This window comes from Nicrophorus vespilloides, unplaced genomic scaffold, assembly GCF_001412225.1.
Source record: "Nicrophorus vespilloides isolate i.1.1-1 unplaced genomic scaffold, Nicve_v1.0, whole genome shotgun sequence".
Lineage (NCBI taxonomy): Eukaryota > Metazoa > Arthropoda > Insecta > Coleoptera > Silphidae > Nicrophorus > Nicrophorus vespilloides.
The window spans coordinates 47,539-66,223 of NW_017097424.1; the positions used below are offsets into that span (position 1 = coordinate 47,539).

The following is an 18,685-nucleotide window of genomic DNA, read 5'->3' on the forward strand; positions in this document are numbered from 1 at the left end:
CATAACTAACGAAATTGATAAAACATTGATCATAATTATAATAATAAACAATCATTAAGAAGAAAAGATAAATTAAATATCAAAGTAAATATCAAATTTTGTAACAGTATTGTCAACAATTGGTTATAAGGAGTTATTGCATTTTATACTGATCGTTTAACAATAACACATCTTTCGTAGTTATTTAAGCACATTTTAAAATCTTTGTTTGACAATATTTTTTAAACAAGTGCTTCATTAATTTCGTCTTTATATTCTTTGTCTTCCTTGCTAACAATGTTTTCTGAATATTTCACTGAAAAATCATCTTCTGCATTCAAATAAAGACATTAACAATTATTAGTTTATCAAATTTGTACAAAAAAATATGTGTATGAAATGTTCAATTTTGATTTATTTATATTTATTGAAATCAACTTAACTAACGAAATTGATAAAATATTAATTATAAATATAATAAAAAAAACAACAATTAAGAAGAAAAGACACATTTTTAAGTAAATATCAACATTTGTAACAATAAACATGAAGTATTGTCAATAATTGGTTGTAAGGAGTTATTGCATTTAATACTGATAGTTTAACTATAACACATCTTCCTACATCAGGACCTACTTTTACTAAAAAAAAACATTTTCATTGTAATTTAAACACATTTTGAAATCTTTATTTAACACCATTTTTTGGACAAGAACTTCTATAATTTTGTCTTTTTTTTTTGTCTATAAAGTCAGATCGTGAAACAAAAAAGTTTACAAACTAATATTATCTTGGAAAGTATTAAGAACAGAAACTGAATGAATTGCATCAAAAGTTTCTGAAATGAATAAAAATCATTCCTTCTAAATTAATAATAAAAATTGTTTAGTATCTTTAACTTCATTATAGCTAAATATTTTGTTTTATAATAATATTTTTTTTTACTAATTTTACTAAAAAAAAAAACATTTTCATTGTCATTTAAGCACATTTTGAAATCTTTATTTAACACCATTTTTCGGACAAGAACTTCTTTAATTTTGTCTTTATTCTTTTAGTCTTCATTTCCAAATCTTTGTTTGATAATATTTTTAGACAAGTGCTTCATTAATTTCGTTTTTATATTCTTTATCTTCATTATTAACCAGGTCTTTTGAATATTTCACTTCTGCATTCAAAAAAATTCTAATATACTCTTTATTTACGTTTTACTTGACTGAGTTATTTTGCCACATATTGTTGGATGATTATTGGTATTAAGTAATAACATTTTTATATTAAATTGGTCTTAACATTGCTTCGTTTCATCAAAGCTTCGTTATCAGAAGTAACGTTAACCAAGGTATGACTGTATTTAGTATAATCATTAATATTACTACCTGCTTTTATATTCATACCAAATTAAAAGAGCTATACAACCCGTAGCATAAAGCGCTTTATGACCTGCAACTTCATTAGTTTTCTAATACAATTACAATACAATTTCTAATATTAAAATTCTCTTGCAAATCTCTTTGATTTTTTCTAAGGTATCTTTTGAATTAAAAATTTACGGAATTTTATTGTTAATACAATTTCAAATGTATTTGTTTTATAATTCTCTTATAATTCTTGACTTATTTTGATATTTGCTATGAATTATATATACAAATGTCCCAAGAAGTAATGAACTTCATAATTTATTCCAGAATTTATGTTAAATTTATATTTTTCTCTCTTTTCTTGCAAAAAAAAATTAGCTTCAAGATTCATCGCGTTCATCTTAATTAATACGTCTTTATGAATTAATATATTTTAAATTTTCATTGCCATCATCATTTAAAATTGCTATTATTAATTATAGCTTTGTCTATAAATTTGGTTTTTTTATAGTATGACTACCAGAGACACATAGTTTTGTAGAAAAGAAAATATTTGTAGTCTCGCTGATAAAATGAAGCAACAGGTTTTTAGTTAATGAGAGGATGTGTTTTCACCAAGTCGACAATCACGCGATTCACGGTCGTGTCTACTACATACGCTTCTGTTTCCCTGATAAAAACTGTTCTCCGCGCCTTCGCTATCATAATTTACTTTAAATTACTCGAAACCCAACGTCTGTTGTGTGTGTGTGGACGGACGGACGTCTCTATTTGGTTAGGATAGGTTGTGAGTTTTCAGACCTTGACTTTCGTTTTCCGTTCGCACTATCTCCACAACATGCATGCACATATAACTTTGGAGCCAAACTTTTTATCAACGCAGGAAAGACAGAGAAAAAACAAGCAGAAAGATAATTAAACGCATTGTTCAAATATGTTCTCTGCGTCTGGTTGAATGGAGAGGACTCAATCCGTTGATGGATAGAGATCTGTCGACGGGGTTGTAGCACCAATTGCACGTAAAAAGGGGTGGCGGGATTTTGGCATTTTTTTTATGGCCCTGTCCCTCCTCGCACTCCAAGGCTCCATTGGTGCGCTCACTCCCTGCTGTCATCGGTGGACAATATATATAATAAACTATCATACATGTATCAAAAAAGAAATAGAAGCAGAGAGAACGGTAACAAAGCCGTCCACCATTCACGTTACATAAGTGTGGCGTACCAGATTTTTTTTACCGGCTCGCCGTTATTTATTATCATACAGGTCAATTTGTAGGGTTAATCTGGTAAATATTGATACACGCTTTGTAGCTTTTCGCTTACAAAATCCAATTTTACATGAAAAGTATTAGTTATATTGCAGTTTATATTAATTATATAGAGCAGGTGTTTGAAAAATTCAAAATTCAAAGAAATCAAGTCATCAATTCGAACCTGTCAAAAAGTATCATCTGGTGAAACACTTATTTTTATTAATGACTTATGTTTTTATAATGTCTTGTCAAATATTGTTAACAATTTCTTGAACGAATAGTGAGATTTCAAAATTATATAACTCAAATTCAAACTTATAATATAAATAATTTCTTAAATGTAGTTTATATATAAATAATGTTTGAATAATAACACATTCTTCTTATTATTTTAATTTACTTAATGTCCTTTTTGTGATGAATTGTATATGAAATAGATGTTATAAAAGGTGTTCCAAAATTAACGCAATATTTGAATTAAATAGCAAACACAGTTTTTAGTCTTCAGATTGTGATTTTGGGGTTGCCAACACTTTACTGCACAAATAGCGGCAAAATCAAATCTTGCGTTAATTTACAATATAAAAAGAGTTTATTTTAATAAGATAATAAGAATTGTATAAGTTATGTAAATAATTAATAAATCATTATTAAATTACTGGAAAAATATCTGCTATAATAAATGACATGAAATGAAGATATTCCAATTTGAATGATAATAAATATATGGACTTGGCACGACTTTAAAGCCAATGTTTAAGCTAATTTAATTATTGTTTAAGTTTCTTCCAGAATAATTAATTTAATTATTTTCAACATATTTCTACATTGATTTCAGAAAACGAATATTTTTCATAATAATCAACTGTATGAAAAGTTTGTTTTCCTCAATTTTTTAGATTTCTTTTTATTTTATTATTTCATTGATTTGTAACTAACGTCAATCGGTCGTAAAAGTGTTTGTTATGTAAGGTATTATATTTATTGAATTATTTTGATTAATTTTATGTTTACTTTTTGGATGTTTGTAAAGATTAATGAAAATATAGTTACTGAAAAATAGAAAAAGTGTAGTTGTCTTCAAATGTTCTTATATATAATTATAAATCATTTTATATAAAATCATAACTATTTTAATAAAATAGTATTTTTTGAGATTTCACCAGTTAGTAGTTAGTAGTTTAATATATAAATAAAAACTAATTAGTTTTAGTTTATTTGGTTATTTGTTGTTGCTATTCTTTTATATATTTTAGTGTTATGTATTTATTTATATAATTTTTACCTTGTTTATTTATTATAGTTTCATTTACTTTCTATTTATGAGTTAATTGTGCATGCCCAAAAATACGTATTGTCAATTTGTTTTATTTTCTTTTGTATTTGTTTTTTTGGTCAATAAATTTGATTATTATTATTAATTATTTTGTAAATTTAAAATTTTATTCCCAAATTCAGTGCAAAAAAGATAATGAAACAAAATATAATTAATATCAAGTAAAATAAAATTATTAAAGAAATAAACATTTTAACCTGAATTCAATTAATTCAAAAAAAAAAGATCCATGTTTACCAGATTATTGTTAAAAGTAATAATTTATCAATTAATTCTTATTTATAAAGAAGTATATAATGTTAATAATTATAGTATTAATTAGATCAGTAAGAACTAAAGCTTAACCCTTTTCCTTATTTATCCTACAAATGTTTGGTTGTTAAACATTTTATTAAGTGTGGAAAAAAACTAAAAAAATATCAATTTTACTTGCACTTTGAACTAAATATCGTGTTGATAATATATTATTTGTTTTCGAAAATATTTTGACAATAGATCTTAAATAATAATGATAATTTATTGGCCAAAAATTATAGAAAAAAATATACAATGAATCAATCAAAGTAATCTGCATCAAATTCTTGTAATAATAATAATTTATTAGCCAGGCAGTAAATGTACAAAAAAAATACATTCTACAGATAAATATAACTAATAATAATAACAACAATAAAATAATAATTGCTCTCAAATTAACAAAAAACAAATAGTTAACAGGCTGGCGAAAGAATCGATAGCCGAGGTCTTTTCGCCCAAAAATTCTTATTATTTCGTTACTATTACAATAAAGGGTGTATATCAAAATCCCAACAACCGAAATCTCATGCTACTTAAAAATATTTTTTTTAATACAAATGACAACAGTTAATAATATAATTATATTTTAGATAATTTCTCATTGTTAAGGTTTATTTTGAATAAGTCTATAAAATAATAAAAGTTTCTGTCGAGATTTCAAATGTCGAAATTTCAGTTTTCAATAAAATAAACTAATAGTGTTTTTGAATGTGTGAAAATTTCTTGGCTTTTATCACAAATAATAAACAAACAAGAATCAATAGTCTATTTATCTTAATAACAAATGTGTTAAGTTAGATTTATATTATTTTTTTTATAAAGACGTTTAAGAAAGAATAAATATATCGTGCGGAAGTTAGGAAAACTTTGCTGCGAAACCTTTTTTCTCCTATGTACTTCCAATATCACACAATACCAAGATAAAGCAGGTCAAAAGCAAACATCTGATAACAGCGGAATAATCGAAAGCAAATTACAGAAAAATGAGTTTCGGTTATGTTTGTCTTAAGATTAAGGCCCAGGCTTAGGGTCACGTTGCAGCAACTATCACTCTTTCGCTCTGCGTCCCAACATTATATTTGCTCCTTTTTTTTCCTTTTCAAATACGTTATTTATTTCCTTTCGTGATCATCCCGGACGCAAACAACAAAACTTGTCAATCAATTGCAGAGGCAACGGCGATTGTATTTCTCTATATATATTTTTTTTTGCTTTCTTGCAAGGAAAATCGCATTCGCTCGAGGGGTGACTTGGCAAGGAGCGGTCCTTCTGCAATCATAACGCAGTTTAATAATTTTGACAGAAGGCCACTGGTCGTTGACAGGTCATACCTACGCCACCCCATGGACTTCTCTCCACGATCCATCTTATCCTTCTCCCTCAACACTCTCTCTCTTTCTCTCCTTTCCTCTTCCTTTCTTCGTACGTCCGACGTGCGATGAATTGGTTTTTGATGTTTTTTCAATTCCGGATCCGATTAAGTTGTTTGTAGGTAAAATGTCCGGTACAAACGTGCATTTATATTGAGATGGAAATAATTCTATGTGTGGAGGGCCAGAAAATTGTATCAATTAAAAGTGGACGAGAAATAAAGTTGGGGAGGATTTTTTTTTCACAATTCTTCAGAAAAATTGATATGCTAATGGAGAAGTCAAAATTTGAATAAAATCAGGTCACGGATCGGCGACGAAAGGCCCGATTTTCAACGGTTTTTATTTTGATCATATTTTTTGGTTCAATGGGAAATGTCGAAAATATCTTGTTACCAATTGATACGCGATTTATCTTTTATAATTTATTTACCTTTTTAAACAACTTTTGATATACATTCTAGATATATTTCATTGATAATTTATTTAAATGATTCTGATAATAGACAAAATTGACAGTTGTTGACATTTATTTTGTTTAACACAATATCATCAGTATTTTTAATTAAACATTGCTTTTCTAAGAAATAATTCTTAGGAAAGTTTCCAATTAAATTTTACATTAGTTTCATAGAAAAAAATTATATAATGCAAATCAAATATACAACATAAATTTTGTGATTTCAAAGATTTTAGGTTGTTTTTTTAAGTATATTTATTGTTAAAAAATATGTTTATATTTTATATCTTCCTGTATTTTTTACAAGTTATGTTTTTTTTGTTATAATGTAAAAAGTAGGGATGAATTGATTGACGTTGATTTAGATAATTAGATTTTAATTAATACTGAAAAACTAAAACATTTTCATTCTTCTGAAATGAAAATGTTTAATATCTTTAACAAAACTAAAATCAAACTAAAATCATAAACGTATTATAAAATAAACCCTTTTCTTAACACAACTTATAATTGATAATAGTAAAATTTCTAGGTTTAAAGTAAAATATTAAATGTCAAATAAATACGAAGAAAAATATTTCCTTAGAAAATATTTTTGTCTGGTTTTTCCATATACTAAAATTCCGTCCACCTAATTTCTTAGTATTAGAGATACTCAGTTCTGCAGAATCCTTAATTTAATTGAAGTACAAATTTAAACACTTTTTTTTGTATTTAATTTTTAAATACTGATGTTCCACATGCAATTCATGCAAATTTGGTTAAATAAAAACGCATTTGCTGCATCTGAATCCACATTAGGGCCGCGTCTTAGTTCTAAAATTAGATAACTTACTTTATGATATTTTATTTTATAAAAGTTGTAACAAAATACTTACTTAATATTATTTATTAAAATAATACCAATTTTTAAAGACATTAAAGACACATAATATGTGTACACAAGTTTTAAAAATGATGTAGCATGCGCGCAATCCTCTGCTCGTCGTCACTCGTTATGCGAAACGTCGCTCGTTAAGCGAGTAATTTTTCTTACAATTCATTTTACTCGTTAAGCGAAATGATCGTTATGTGCTTGTTAAGCGAGGTTCCACTGTACTAATAGTACTTAAATAAGACACAAATGTGGATTGACAATATCAAATTAAATGATGTGATATTTCCATACAACGCTGTATTCAATAGAACTCAATGCAAATGAATGTGTTTTGTACTAATACTAAGTTTCTTATAACACGATTTTCATATTACATGGTACAAATAACCGCGTTACAAAAATGTACTTAATACATTTACAGCTATATTTTGATTCTTACAATTAAATTTATGAATATAACAATAACTTTATAATATTGTTATTTACATTTTATTGTTAATCATTAAAATAAATGCTTTTATCTAAAAATAACAATGAAGAATATTAAAAGAAGCCTCCCCGGCGGGGAATCGAACCCCGGTCTCCCGCGTGACAGGCGGGGATACTGACCACTATACTACCGAGGACTTATATTTAGTATTAGTTTCTTTCCGAATATTACGTAAGAATTTAATTTTAAAATCTATAATGTCCGAAAGTTATGAAAATGTCTTTTCTCTTTAACAAAAATCTATCCCAATACTTACAAATTTTATTCATGTTCATCTCTTGTTTGTTAAATTTCAAATGAGACCCCAAAAAGGCCACCTCCGTTAATTATGAAAAACAATAATTTTATCAAATAGTAAATGTGTTGGTTGTCTTATGTATGGTCTGTTAAGGATTAGAAAGATAATAAGAGTTTTCCAAATAAAAAAAATCGATGATTTGGCAAACTATTATTTCCGACAGACATTTTGTTGCTTGTATTAAAGAATAAAAGAGAAAATATGTCTGCTTTGAAAAACTCATTATTTGCTAAAATCGTTGATACATTTTTCCAACAAATGGTTGAATGATGAAGAAATAGTGATTGTTGTTTAACTAGAGTATTTAGAACGTTCTGGTAATGATTACAAGAGTAAATCAACATCTACAAAAAGGAAATTAAGATTCTAAGAAAATACTTACTGATGTTTGATTTTAGTTTTATTTGTGTTTTGTTCAAGATAATAAACATTTCCAAAAATTTTATGTCTGGACAAACCCAGATAAATTTCGAAAATTATTCATAACCTAAAAAAAAGAATGTATGCTTTTAAACTTAATGTTTTTTTTTTCTTAAAGTTTTATTAAGGATCAAAATAAATATTACTTTATAATAATTTAAGGATAATCAGGAAACAGTTAATGTTGTTTAATTGGAGTATTACGTATGTTCTGGAAAGGATTAAAAGATAAATCAGCATTTCTAAAAAGAAACATTAAGATTCTAAGAAAATAGTTAATATTGTTTGAGTAGAGTTTCATGTATGTTCTGTTAAGGATTAAGAGATAATAAACATTTTGGAAATGGAAATTTCTGTGATTGGACAGACGCAGATAGTTTTCGAAATTCGTTGATAACATTTTGGAAAAGGATGAAGAACGCTGAGCGGAGAAGGACGGTGGAGGAGTGTTTGCGGATTGGAGATTGTGATAAATCGTGTATAAATACTGGCCCGAGTTACAAAGTTCTTGGGTATCTGTTGAAGGTCCAGCCGATAGGAGTAATCTCCTGGTCGGCTGGAAATGGAGAAGAAATAACAGAACAAACACAGGCACGGTATCGATCGACTGCAAATAATGAATGACAAACAACGGGATGATTTACAAAGTTCTATTCGATTTAGGCTGAAAAAAAGATGAAGAACTTGAAGAATAAGTTTCGTCAAAGATTGGCAATGTCAACGCGCGTTTCGCTCGTTACATGAATGAGTTGTACGGTTGTTAGCTTGTGCGGCTTTATGGTAGCCCGCATTAAAATTCCATTTAGTTACGACTGGAAAAAGGGTCAAGAAAAAGAAGAAGAAAAAACTGGATCGATTGGTGCATTTCCGAAGTCGTCCTTTTCCGTTTATATGGTCGGCACTTCAAAAAAAAAAAAGGATTCGCAACTTTTCCTTTCGTACCTTTCTCCACGTAAATGTGGGACAACATTGCCGCCCGCTCCACCCCTTTCACGGCACCCTTTCTTGTGCCAGTCGTAATACCCAAAACATCGTAATTGCACTCCTAATTCAAGGAGGCGCCCATAGAAAAAAAGTGAAACTTGTGCAATTTATTCGCAATCGTATTTTTTGTATTGTTACGGACATATTTTTTTTACGATTTGCGCAATATAAAATAAAAATTTGTGCATTTTACCGGTTATATGACTTTTTATATTGGTGTCCAGGTAATCGTTTGCTCCATTTACGATTTCCCTTTCGCCTTACGCAACGTTTATTTTTTTTATGTTGTTGTTGTCTACTTTTCGTTCTGTTTGCTAGCCAAACTTTGATAAGGCCCTTTTCGCTGCGACCTTTTTTTTTTCTTATTTCTTCTCTTATCAGGAGGAAGTGGTGCGCGCGGATGCAGCGGTCGTGTGATTTCAGAACTTATCCCACAAAAACACCAGGAAGTGCTATCACATCTTATGAATTTATAACTAAGGGTTGCTTTTCGGCAGATGTCTTTCGCCACTTGTTCCAACATACACTGCATGTATAAGCGACTTGTTTGTGCGAGAACTTCCTCTTCCCTTACATCTCTCTCCTCTATATACATACACATTTATGCACAAACAGTTTACATCTCATTCTCTCACTTTTTTCTTATAAACACGTTAAAACACAAATATTTCGCATCTCTCTCATTTTTATACGTTAATACACAAATATTTACCACGTATTTTGCAAATACATTAGGCCCCTCCGGCGCTGTTTTGTTTTTGCTCTCCACCCTCAATCGCCGCAAATCTCAAAAGGAAACATAATATTTTAATACTGAAAAATATCTAAGCAAACCGAACAACAACACAAAAAAAATGAATGCTGTATGTGTGTGTGCAGAAGGAAGTAGGAAATGGGATATTCTTTAATTCCATGCTAATACCACAATAGGATTAGAGCGTTGTCGAATGTATAAAAAATAAAGAATTTCACGGGTATAATCATTTCTTAACAGTATTAGGAAATATGTCCGATGGTCAATTTACCTAAAGATAAGTTGTTTCAAAAATAATATAATAGCTTTTATTGAAAAACAATGTTATTATTAATTTATTAATCAATAAACAACAAACCGATATTTTTTTCGTAATGATGGGAAAAAGCAAAAAACAGAAATAAAGGTAAAATTTTCCTTAAAAAAACTTATAATGGACTCGTTTTTAAAGGAGTTAAATAAAAATTAAAAATATATTAACTAGTTTTGATTGAAAAACATATAAAAAAGTAGTTTTTTTTAATTAATGAAAAACTTTTACAAAATCATGACATAATTATTTAAAAAAAAAATATTGTCTTTAAAACAAGAACTTTTTTTTTATATTTAAGGAACATTTTATACTTTATGTCATTAAATAAATAAAATATAACAAATTGAAATGTAAATTTTCAGTACTTTTTTCTAACATTTTATAAATAATTTGTTTTAAATTTATTTGTATAATTAATGATAGATATTAAACAATTACGAGAAAAAAACTCTTAACAGATTTCCTTAAGTTTTTATATTTAATTGTATAATTAAATATTTTAGAGTTTTCGAGATTCATTCAATTTGATAAAGAATCAAAGGATTTTTAGTTTATTAAATTAATAAATAATTAATATTGAAACTATTATCATTATTAATGGAACAGAAATAAATTTCGATTATAACTAATGATTATACGATATTTTACACTTTTTTTAATAATAACAATAATAAATTATAATATGTAAATAAATCATAAACATTTGAATAAACAATGTAAATAAAATTGTCCAGTTTCAATTAAATTATATAAAAGATATTTTTTTGACAATAAATGTTAAAATTATCTTGAAATCAAAACAAAATAAAGAATTTTTTGTAAAAAAAATCTGTTAACTTATTTACAATAGATAACATTGAATGTTATGATACTCATTGTGGTTGGAAGAATTGTTTTGTTGTTTGCGTTTATGGTTGAAAAACATTGCCCTAAAGGTTGTAAATAAATGAATGAAAGAATCAATGAATGTGAAAGAAATATAGTATCGCGTGCCCTTTAAATTATATATTAAAAAAAAATACGGGAGGCGAAAAAAATAAAGAGAGGAGAAGAGGAGGAAACAACAAATGGAGTCTCTTATTTTTCCATTGAGAGGTAGAAAGTAGTTTGCCGTAAAGATAAAATCGTATTAGTTTGTCGCGAGCTATAGACTGAATGTAGCGTGATCCCACTGGGGTGCAATCTAGGGGTAGGTCTGTTTTTTACGCGCGTGCTACCGTTAGGGTAGAACATGTCTCTCCACATACGGAGCGTTGAAACCAGGAAAAAAAGCAGAAAGAGAGAGATAGAGTATTCGAGTTTATGTAAGGGAGAGAGAGCGAGAGAGAAAGAGGACAGGGTAGTAACGTGCACGTGGCTTTTTTGCCACACTTCGCGGCTGGGCCAGGTGCTGTAAGATTCCAAAAATACGGAACAAATGCACAGGACTCGAATTTTTTTTAACACACATTTCACGAAAATAAAAAAAATAGTCCATCCATTCGAAATGTGTGTACATCGAGAGAGGGTGGCCGACACCGCCTCTCATATTGTTCAAAAAATCACCGAAAATAGAACTGTTAAAAATACATCGAAATTTATTTCTCGTTGTTTTCTCTCTACAATCTTTTTTTTAATTCTACTTTTGTACGTTTTTTTTTGCTGTCCCCTTGTTTCTAATTAGAATGCTCATTTTTAATTGTCGCCGCCTTCGCTCTTTCAACAAAACCCGAAACTCCATTTCTTTCAATCAATTAAGCGGCAACAATTTATTTTTATTTTTCTCGCTCGATTTTTTTTCTTTTTGTTGGGTATTTTTCAATCCATTCCTCGAGTTCACAAATATTTTGTTTTTCTGCGTCCAGCGTTTTGGGGGGGAGCAGCACCTGACGCCCTTTTCACCTCCACTTCTTTTTAAATCCCCTTTTCAAACTGCCAAAAAGGGACTTTCTCGACGACGACGACGACGACGAGAGAATATATATACATTCACGTGAAAGGGAAACGTAATTATCGGTATTATTCATTTTCCTTACGTTATTCCCCGTCTGTTATCCTGGATATTGTTTCAGGAATTCACACAGCCAACGTCTGTTTGCAATCAAATTAATGATGTGCTCTCATTTTTCTTTTCCTCTTACTTTAAATTACAAATTTAGCCTAATTAAGGTCTGTGAATAATCATCAATTTTAATAAAAAGTAAGAAAAGAACTATCAGAATTGTAACATTTTATGATATTTATGAAATAATTTGTAGGAAAAAGTATATGTATATGCAAAAATCCACAAATCTACATACATTTTTCTACGTAATTTTGAATAATCTAGCATTTTTAAATTACGAAAAAAACGATAAATTTGACCTTTCCACTTACAAAACCGTTCCAAAATTTCCGGATTTTTACTCGTATAGTGAAACAATTTTTCCCTATATAAACAGATGAAATATACGATAATGCATTCCATTTTGGAGTTATTTTTCTTTTGCTCGTTAATTATATAACAAAAAAATAAACAAAATGTTAAAATTTGTTTTATTTTTAGTTGCACAAATGTGCGTTCTTTTAAATCATCAATTGGTTGAATGAATGTCTATTAATATACTTTTAATGTAAAATTGATCGACCGTTAGTTAACGAGCGAGTTAATTAATGTTCATGTTACCTGTTATATTAATGATATCATTGTTATAATTATGAAACACCATTTGTGCGGTTAATTATTTAACTAGTAATTAGTTCATATTGAAGGTATTTCGTTATTAAAGAGCACGCAATAAATTATTTTAAAAATTTTGATTTAATTTTATTATGTAAAATTTCTAATAATTAAATAAAATTTAAGACAATTAGTGTTTACACTTCAATAAGCAAGAAAGGTTTAGTTAATATAGTAAATGAAATCTTAATTTATTAGCAACTAAATGTAATTAAAAACAAAGAATTTATATTATAGATCACTTTTGAAGATCAATGGAAAAATATTGTTTAGAATAGAAAATTTACTAGAATAAATTGGAACTTGATATATTTGCAAACTGATGTAAATCATTTTCTTAAAACACATATGGAAGATATTATAGACCTCTTAGCTTTGAAAGAGCAAAAGGATATTGAAGAGGTAGACCATTGTAACTAAATATCTTATTCATTCTTCAAACTCTTAAACTCATACATTTAAACCATTTCATCTTATCGACATATGGCAATATGGTTGAGTATTATAACATTATTAAAAATAAAACATACATTTTTATCATATAATGAAATTAAAGAAATATTTTAGTAATTCAATTGGCTCTACTTTTACTAACCAAATTTGAAATTTTTGAATTTTTTTAAATATAATTTAGCATATTTTGACTTAAATGATGAAAATATAAACTAGTTTAAAACATGTATTGAATATTATGAAATCACTTTGTTTTCTCTACGGTAAAAGTTGATTTGATCCTTTAAAAAATTTTCATTTAATTGCACTTCACATCAATATAATGATTAATCTCAATAGAAATAATAAATTTAAAAAGAAAGTTGCATTAGAACGTTTGAATATATTTTTTGATGCTTTAAAATATATTAAATTTTGTTTGATCGCAATTAAATTTATTCTTTAGTTACAAAATGAATAAATGAATGAATGAAGTTTATCAGTAAGAGTTATGTAAGTAAGAGTTACATTTCATTGAACGTTGAGTGTAAGAAAAAACTAATTTCATGGAATTCTGATGTAACGTGGAAATCGTTATAAAATGAAACGTAGACGTCCATCGGGAGACTCAATTAAAACCAAATCATGAACAGCACCAAAATCAAGAAGAAAGAACTGAATCGCTCACGTCCAGTGCGTTTTCAATTCTTTTTTGGCTTAATCTTCCTTTGTTAATGTCGCGCGGCGTGTCTTATTTTTAACTTTCTAGACGGTTTTAATTGATCCGTTAACGGAATAATTACATTATTTATTGGTAATTAGGGAACATTAGCGCTTAATAGACGAACGCTTACATCCGTGTAGCAAAACCGAAAATCCCATAAAGGAATCGAACGTTCTCGTACTGTTAACACAAAATAAAATGTGTCAATACTATTTGTTTTTTGTTAGTTGCCGCTTCGTGCAAGACTTCGACAATTACAAAATCAATCGATCGAGAGAGAAGAGAAATCCGTTTGTTTTCCGAATTGAAAGGAAACTGATTTCAACAGAGGCCAGGAGGAAGACGTTTTAATAAGTTCGTAGCAACAGCAGCAGCAACAAACGAGAATGGAAAGAAGAAGACTGCAACTGATGATGATGATGAAGCGATGGAGAAGACGGGGAGCAGCGGCGCTCCTGTATGTACATCAATAAAGGCGCACATCAAAAGGATATTGTCCATGACAGATTTCTCTTTGATGCTCTTAGCTTCCTACTTTTACCGGTTAATTATTAACAAGGAGGAAGCTTTACAATACTTTATGTATCAAATAATGCGCTGGCTTTATTGCGAGACTCTCGGACCTCGCTTATTACGTTACGTATCGGAAGACTTCTTTTGCGGATTGCGCTTACCGGCTTATTGGAGCGAAGAAACCGTGGAAAGTGAGACAATTTTTCAGGGCGACACGGAGCAACCCCATAAACATTTATTGTTGAATGTCCGTCTGTAAAGCGACGCCCTATGCCGCTTGTGCAATGGGCATGCAAAAAAAAGGTAAAATTACCGAAATGCCGAACAGATTTCGGTTTTTTATTTGCTAATAATTCTTTCAAAAAATGGGTTTTATGAGTTCCCGGGAAGGGAGTCAGAATAACTTGCATATATAAAAGCAGATGTAAAGAGAAAATACTGGGTTTTTCTAGGCAAATTGTCAGTTTTCTCCTTAAAAAAACAAGTTAATTTTTTAACAATTTTATCCATCAGTAAAAAACGACTTAATGATTTATAAGATCTACAAACTTTCTTTACGTTTTAAGTTAAAATTAAATCTTTTCGCAATAAAAATATTTAACTTTTTGTGTTTATGTTTATTGTTACTGTGTGAAAATGTTAAATCAGTGACCGTCAAACTGTATGCAGCTAAACATTTAAAAATATATTCATTCGAATGCCTTCGGCAACTTAAGGAGCAAACAATGAACTCGAACACTTGTGGGTCTTACAAATCGATGAAAGTACGGACATCTGCAACAAAGCTCAACTAATTTCCTTTTTAAGAACGATCAAAGGTGATAATATTATAAGCCAGTTCTGTTATGAATTAATGGAGAGATCAACAGGAGAAGATGTCTTCAACTTTGTTCAAAACGTCGTCTTGAAAGCATCTCTTGTGTTAACGTTTGCACTGATGGAGCTTCATCCATGAATTGTCGACAAAAGGCTTTGTGGAAAACAAATCTCAAATTAAAATTGTACATTACATGACCGCGAAGTATTGGTGTCAATACATAAATTCTTATTCACTATATTGCAGTCTTTTTGCATCCCTAAGTGAAACAATGGTTCTGATTTTAAGTGTTTAATGCTTCATATAGAAGTACGATGGCTCTCGAAAAGAAAAATAGTCGCACGATTTATTTCTTTACAAATTGAAATTATATCTTTCTTCGATACCAAAACTTCTGAATTTGAATTTAAAAAAGAGATAATTGGTAGCTGAAATTAACATTTCTCAATTTGAACGTTTTAAATTTTAACATACAAGGAGCAAATTAAAATATTATCATAATTACATGAAAATTAGAGGCTTTCACAAGTTAGAACTGTGCACATGGAAAGTTAAAAACTCAGTTTCATTGCTTCCCGTAGACGCAAATTTGAAGACAGTAGAAAACCTCTCTATATCATTTTCTATGTATTCTCCATCACTTGATTATCAAATTTACTTCAATTCTTTTGCAAAATACGATTAGTGCGTACCTTTCTATTAACAAATGAAGAAAAATGTATTTCCTTCTCACTAATAATAGTATTATTAAAAAATTAAATCTCACTCAAAACTATGATGTAAATAAAATATTAAATAAAATTAACTTTGTTATGTAAATTAACCTATTTATTATTAATAACAAGATTAATATGTTAAATTGAAAATCTTAAAAAAAAATAAAAATAATTTTATTAAAAAAAAATGCTTTACAGACGTGATTTTTACATGTATCTTAAGATTTTTGAATAATAAACAATTATATTATAAAGTCAATAGTCTCTTTAAAACAAATGATGTATATTAATAATGCATATAAAAATCGGTGCAAGGGGTGCAATACAATTGAAAAAGTTAAGAAGTTTTGAATAGAGAATGCAATTTCTTGGATCACTCAAGAAAAAAAAATATAATTGCGCAGGTAAAAAAAGAAAGGACAACGTTTCTATTTTTATGGACGTCATTAATAATTCATTTAGTAGTGGCGTTATAAAAAAAAATGTTGTAAATAATAATAAAAACAAGAAAAAAGATACCTGTAACAATAAAGCAGAAAGTGAATGAAAAGGTGGTCAGTTTTTTAAGGAAGCTTAAAAAACATAACGACGTTAGTTTTTTATGCTAACCAACATTTTGGTAAAAAACTAAATGATCTTTGTAAATTTGATTTAAAACCGTTTTCACGAAACGAGTTTTTTATGCACTTAAAAAAATAGTTACTTTGATTTTTTCTATTATTATTATTATCAATCTTTTTAATTTTTTTTGTGTGGAAAAGAATGTAACAATTAATTATGTAATTGTTATTTTCATGATATTCTTTTAATATTTTTTTTTTTGATGAAATACTTTGATTATTCAATTACATGATTTTTTGTGTTTATCTTAGGCTTTTTGTACAATAAAGAATTATATTATGGTCAATAGTTATTTGAAATTAATATTTTGTTAATAAATAATAATAATATATAAACAAAAATAAAATTGAATTTGTTTTGTTTTTTTAATGCAATTTGTATACAGTGGAACTTCGATTAACGAGTTTAATCCGTCATTTTAATCCGAGTCATTTTTCATATAATTAATTTTGCGAAATGCTCGTTATGCAAGGTGCTCATTAAGTGAGGTTTCAATCTATTACATTCTTTGGATGAATATTGTTATTATTACAAAATAAACATTGAGTTTTTTAAATATTTTTTTTGTCAAAGTTTTGCATATTCAAATGAAGAAATGCAAATACCTGCGTGCATAAAAAACAGACGAGTAAGAGTGGGGGCATAGTAGGTAGTGGTCATTTTTTAAGGTCAGGCTGTTTTTTAAGCACAGTAAAAAAGTCAAGACTGTTTTTTAAGCTTGCTGATTTATTAGTAAAAAACTCAAGTCCATAAACTTCATTTCCGTTTTTTAAACGCGTAAAAAACACTTCCAGCCCTAAAAAAATGCGGTAGTTTTTTATAATATCGATTATTGAAAAGAATAAAGACATAATGATTATTACCTAATATTTTATTTTGAAATACAATCAATTGTTTTTTTACCAATTAATTTACTAAACAATTTTCTTCTTCGCAGGAAGCGTTGTTTTTTTTTAGGAATTGTAAATTGCATTTTTCCAAAAAAAAAAAAACACAACCCGAGTATTGCAGGAACAAGCCTTTTTTTCTGCGAAAACGAAAATAAAAATAATTCTTAAAAAAAGTTAACTATATTGAGAACACGTTTTTGTTGTATACAACGAGACTGTTTAGGGTATATAAAAAATTGTTACTAAAATGTAAAATATAAAAAATAATTTTCTTTCAAAAAAAAAGGCGACAATTTCTTAGGAATTCTGGGATGACTTTGCCTATGCGTTTCAGGCGGCAGACTGATTTATACGGTCAATTAGTTTATACTGCTCTGCCGAAGATGCAAAAATTGCGAAAATTTGGGTAAACTTTTTTTTTTAGTGACACTATGCTAAAAAGGTACGATTTCTTTTTGTTGCTTCTAGGATTGTGACTTAAAAAGAAGTTATCCACTGTAAAATTTGAATACAGTCAACCTTTCGGTACGTTACACATTTTTTTATTTTGCCATAAACTGAAACGGTTTACAATTTCACGTAATTTTCAGCAACGTCAAAGTAAAAAAAGTAAATTTAAAAAATATTGAAATGTATTTGCAGATACCGAAAGGGGCGTATTTAAAAAAGGGTATTTTGAAAGAGTCGTAATTCGTTTTTTTTTTCAAGGAAATAGACTTTATTTCTGTTATATAGTTTAAAAAAAGCGTGTACAAAAAAATTGACGTGGATTTCATCGTTGACGTCATCTAGTGGCGCCACGCTGTAACTAAATCGGCCATTGAAGGATGGATGTAAGACACGAAGAAGTAAAGCAATAATTAAAAAAAATAACGTAGTGAAGCTTTTCCGAGTAAACGAAAATTGCGTTAATTTTCTGCATATGTCGCGGAATTGAAAACCGCGATCGGAAGCGGTTTCCTTCGTGCGCGCCGTGTCATTATGATTTGAATGCGGAGGAAGCGGGGATTCCCAGTCGACGCCAGCCGTTAAGTAATTGCATTAATTAAAGTGAGTGCGTTCCGGTGTCCTGGAGGACGA

The 18,685-nt window shown here is 28.6% G+C and overlaps 1 non-coding gene across 1 annotated transcript; it reads right to left on the reverse strand.

The window, feature by feature from the left end:
• Positions 1 to 7,489: 7,489 nt before the first annotated feature.
• On the reverse strand, positions 7,490 to 7,561 carry Trnad-guc. Its single transcript has one exon. It is a non-coding gene; the product is annotated as a tRNA-Asp (tRNA).
• Between the last annotated feature and the right edge of the window lie 11,124 nt (positions 7,562 to 18,685).